This window comes from Myotis daubentonii, chromosome 3, assembly GCF_963259705.1.
Source record: "Myotis daubentonii chromosome 3, mMyoDau2.1, whole genome shotgun sequence".
Taxonomy (NCBI): domain Eukaryota; kingdom Metazoa; phylum Chordata; class Mammalia; order Chiroptera; family Vespertilionidae; genus Myotis; species Myotis daubentonii.
In genome coordinates, this window is record NC_081842.1 from 127525947 (window position 1) to 127530671 (window position 4725).

Sequence of the window (4725 nt, forward strand, 5' to 3'; positions counted from 1 at the left end):
AGGGATGGAGGGAGGGAGAGAGGGAGAGGGGGAAAGGAAAAGAAGAATGGATGGTTGCTTTTAATTTGGGGTTATTAGATTGCATTCTGAGAGTTTGAACAAAATCTTTGCTGGTTAAACAAGAGACTGAACTCTTTTTAGCTCCAAAAGAGAAAGGACACTTGCTTTCCCAACCTGAATAGCCAATGGGATGATGATAGTTGCTGCAGGTCCCCAAATCCAGAGTGGCAGATGGGTGCTGAGAGTCCCAGAGATGGGTGCTGAGAGGCGTCAGTGTGGTCATGCAAACTAAAAGAGTTCTTTGTGAAGGGCGGGGCACCCAGAAGTGCATTTGCCCTGAGCAAGGGGCCTGTGCCTTTGAAGACATTGGGGTTCCAGTGGTGTCCGGTAAGGTCTCGCTGGCCCTTGCTCAGGTATGCTTAAGTGATTAAGAATCTGTGTGGAGTTGCCTGAGGAAAAATTTCCTCTAGGGCAGGAAGTGGTCCTCTAGGCTAGGGATATTCATGGCATGCGGCTCATCCAGAGACAAGCATGTAAAGGCTGTTTTTTCCTAGAAGTTTGTTCAGACTCTATAGGTTGCAAAGGAGAACTAAAGGTAACATGGGAAGTCATGCCTCCGAGGCTAACAAGCCGTCCATTGATGCTTCTGCAGGAAGATGGCTGAGATGAAGATGCTTTGATACTTCTAAATTCATCTTTCTTATGCACAATTAGAAAAAGTTAGCTATAAACTTAGGCAGGATGAAAGCAAAGCATATTTCATTGGTCTCTTGAAGCTTCAAAAATTTTAGATAAATGGATCACCTATGATGTAGTTTAGGTAGCAACCCAATTTTTTGAGGTACTAAAAACAGCTGACCTGTGCTCGCCTCAGCAGCACTTATACTAAAATTGGAATGATACAGAGATCAGCATGACCCCTGAGCAAGGATGGCATGCACCTTCTGAAGCGTTCCATATTTAAAAGAAACAAACAAACAAACAAACAAACAAGCAAACAAGCAAAAAACAACAGCTGACCTTATTTTAAAAGGGGGAGGTCTTTTGGAACTTTACTTGTCAGGGACAGCTACAAATTTTGTCTTCTTATCCCAACTGCCAAAATAAAATTTGAATTCAACTGTTTTGTTTTCAATAAATTAGTGAGTTTTTCTCATGGCTAAAAGGTGTGTGTGTGTGTGTGTGTGTGTGTGTGTGTGTGTGTGTATTGTAAATGTGAGATAATTTTCTACCTCCAGATAGTACTGTTAAAATTAATTAAATAAGTTAAAATTAATTGATTTAAAGGCAGGCCCTTATACAGATTGAGTATTCTAAAAATTCTCAGAAATTAGAAACTAACTCAAAACCTGTTCATGATCACATGCTCTAAAATTAATCCTAGGTAATAAAAACTAGTTTAAATCTGGTTTAACTAAGACAGACATGTCTTTATTTTACCTAGGTTTACAAAAAAATTATCATTAATGGCTGAACATAATTTACCTATGTTTGGCTTCTTATTACAAAGAAATGAAAAGATAAATTTGAATTTGTTCTGTTTTGTTGTTATTGAGGATGCATATGTTCCTAAAATTATGAAATGTATTTTATAGTAAAAGAACCTATGTTTCTAGCGGTTATAGAATGTCTTTATAAATCTGCCAAACTAAAGAATGCCAATTGCTTACTTCTTAGTTTCCCTTAGAAATTGAGATTTTGAGGGTTAAAAATTTCAGTATACTTAGGAATAACTTTGCGGTGTTCCAGAAGGCCCCTGGAACACCTCAACAGATTTGCTTTTATGTTAAATTGCATGGGAAGCATTATTTAAAAAATGATCAAAAAAACTCCTAGCGTAGATTGTATGGGTAAACAATGGTTGTAAATTAAATGAATGTCAGGACTATGGGAAATCCAGGATGGCCACTTGGTTCTTCAGTGCTCCCTGGCAAACCCCATTTTTCAGTTTTTGCCTTCCTTCATGCATCATAGTGCTTTAAGGCTGAACTTAAATTAGATGAATGTTGGAAGATTTCTCACATAAGGAACTTAGGAGCTGACAATATTGAAAGGAGAAGCAAGCATGTCAAACTCGCAGCCAGTAGGCCCACGAGTTTGACATGCTTGTGTGCACTATTGTCAAGGTTTGATCAAGTCACTTTAAGAAAATGCCAAGTTGGTATTGCTTCCTTTCACAGTGAGCTCCCAGGAGGCAAAAACTTAAAGGTCATTGATTGGCACTAAGATATTTTGTTTATTGGAAGGGACATAAAATAAAAGACATTCTCCAATTTCATTGAAAGGGACCTTAGGCACCTAACTGTGAATGGACATCTACCCCTGTCGCTGACACCTCCACCTACAACTCTTTCAAAGACTCCTCAAGGGTGAGTAGCTACTGACAACAGAAGTAGACAGCTACCCAAGATGTTGCCAGGCCAGTATCCTTACAGATTGATAGTGAATTCAGAAACTATTTAATTTTCTTTACCTGTCAGCTAACGATATCTAATCTAATAAAAGAGAAACATGTAAATTGACCATACCTTTGCTACGCCCCAAGCCACGCCCACCAGCCAATCAGAGCGACTATATGCAAATTAACCCAACCAAGATGGCGGCCGGCAGCCACGGAGCTGGAGCAAGCAGGAGGCTTGGTTGCCTCAGAGATGGAGGAAGCCAAGCTTCTCGCCTGCCCTGGCCAGCTGTGGCCTCCGCTAAAGGCAACAAAGTTTCAATTATAGAAGATAAATAAATCCCAGATGCCTGCTTCCAGCCAGCCTCCACTGGGAGGTTGGGTGGCTGGGGGTCGTGGCCAGCCTGCACACAGCCATCAGCCCCTCACCCAGGCTGGCTAGGCACCCCAGGGGACCCTCACCCTGAAGGGGCTGTGGCCAGCCTGCACACAGCCATCAGACCCTCACCCAGGCTGGCCAGGCACCCCAGCAGGGACCCCCCCACCCTGAAGGAGATGTGGCCAGTCTGAAAACAGCCCTCAGCCCCTCACCCAGGCTGGCCAGGCACTCCAGCGGGGTCCCCCACCCTGAAGGGGATGCGGCCAGTTTGAAAACGGCCCTCAGCCCCTCACCCACGCTGGCCAGGCACCCCAGGGGGACCCCCACCCTGATCCGGGACACCCTTCAGGGCAAAACAGCCAGCCCCCACCCATGCACCAGGCATATAATAAAAGAGTAATATGCAAATTGACCCTAACAGCAGAATGCCTGGGAATGACTGGTCACTATGACACACACTGACCACCAGGGGCCAGACGCTCAACGCAGGAGCTGCCCTCTGGTGGTCAGTGCGCTCCCACAGGGGGAGCTCTGCTCAGCCACAAGCCAGGCTGACGGCTGCCAGCACAGCAGTGATGGTGGGAGCCTCTCCTGCCTCCTCAGCAGCGCTAAGGATGGCCAACTGCAGCTAAGGCCTGGTCTCCACTGGCAAGTGGACATCCCCTGAGGGCTGCCAGAGGGATGTCTGACTGCCAGCTTAGGCCCGATCCCCTGGGGAGCGGGCCTAAGCCAGCAGGTGCATATCCCCCGAGGGGTCCCAGATTGCGAGAGGGCACAGGCCAGGCTGAGGGACCCTCCCGAGTGCAGAAATCTTTGTGCACTGGGCCTCTAGTTCATTATAATAAATTATACTTGTTCTTAGGGTTTTTCTATATAGTCCAGCTGCTTATGATTACCGAACATGTATAAGATACCATTAATACTGTTTATGGCTTATATAAATGTTATACTAGATGCAAAATACAAAAAAAAAGAAAAATTAGACTGATGGCAAAACTCAGATCATGAAAGCTCACAGGATAGAAATGATCCAGAGTGATTATGCTCGATGAAGGCCATAAGCCTGACTGCCTTCCATTTACTTGCTTTTCTCTCTTGGGAAAATTGGGCCTGAACTCGCATGCCATAATTACGCTATTGTTCCATCCGCAGTGATCCATTATTTCAACAAGACAGCGTTGATATTGAGAAGTCCTAGGAATGAGCCTTCCCAGTGCTGTGAAACCACACTACCTGACTGAAGGGCTGGTCATCAGTGCATTCTTCTGATCGATTTATGACCAAAAGGGAGACTTGTGGAAGCAAAATCGCTGCTGTAATAAATCATAAATACCTAACTGGGCAGGTCATGGTGGGTAGTCACCCCCCAAGCCTATAAAAAGGTTTATCTTTGTCTTAAACAAGCCCTGACCATTTTTCTTGTGCATCTAAACCAATACACCTTTGAAATACCAGAGTAATTCTCTTTTCAGACTCTTTAGAGGGAGGTGTAACCACCCCCAAGGGAGCACATAATCTTGTCAACTATCCTTGCTTTCTGCCCCCTTCATGCCGTCTTCCTTACATTCCCCTGAATTTTAAATGTGTAAAAAACGCCTGCAAAACTGTCATTCTCCAGAGCATTTGAGATCTTGCACCTCAGCATGTTGTCAGTTTGGCCCAAATAAACTCTTATAAAAATTCTCTACAGGTTTGGTTCTTTCTTACATTTACAATGGTGATGATGGTGAAGATGACAGTGATGCTATTTTGCTGTGGAGTTCTTTGCTCAAAGAAAATGTTGGGGAATCCCAATGAGTTAAACAGAAAAATGCAGTTTCTCAGCTAGATTTGGAGCAGAGGGTCTGGGACCCTGCTGTCATAGCTCACATCTTGGGCAGATTTGCCCAAGGGGCTCTGAGGGGAGCTCTGCAGGAAATGACTTCTGAATAGAGGAGAGGGGCATGGA

General features: G+C 44.5%; 1 non-coding gene across 1 annotated transcript; it reads left to right on the top strand.

The window, feature by feature from the left end:
• Positions 1-861: 861 nt before the first annotated feature.
• Positions 862-964, top strand: LOC132232090 (U6 spliceosomal RNA). Its single transcript, XR_009452249.1, has one exon. It is a non-coding gene; the product is annotated as a U6 spliceosomal RNA (small nuclear RNA).
• The last annotated feature ends 3761 nt before the right edge of the window (positions 965-4725 follow it).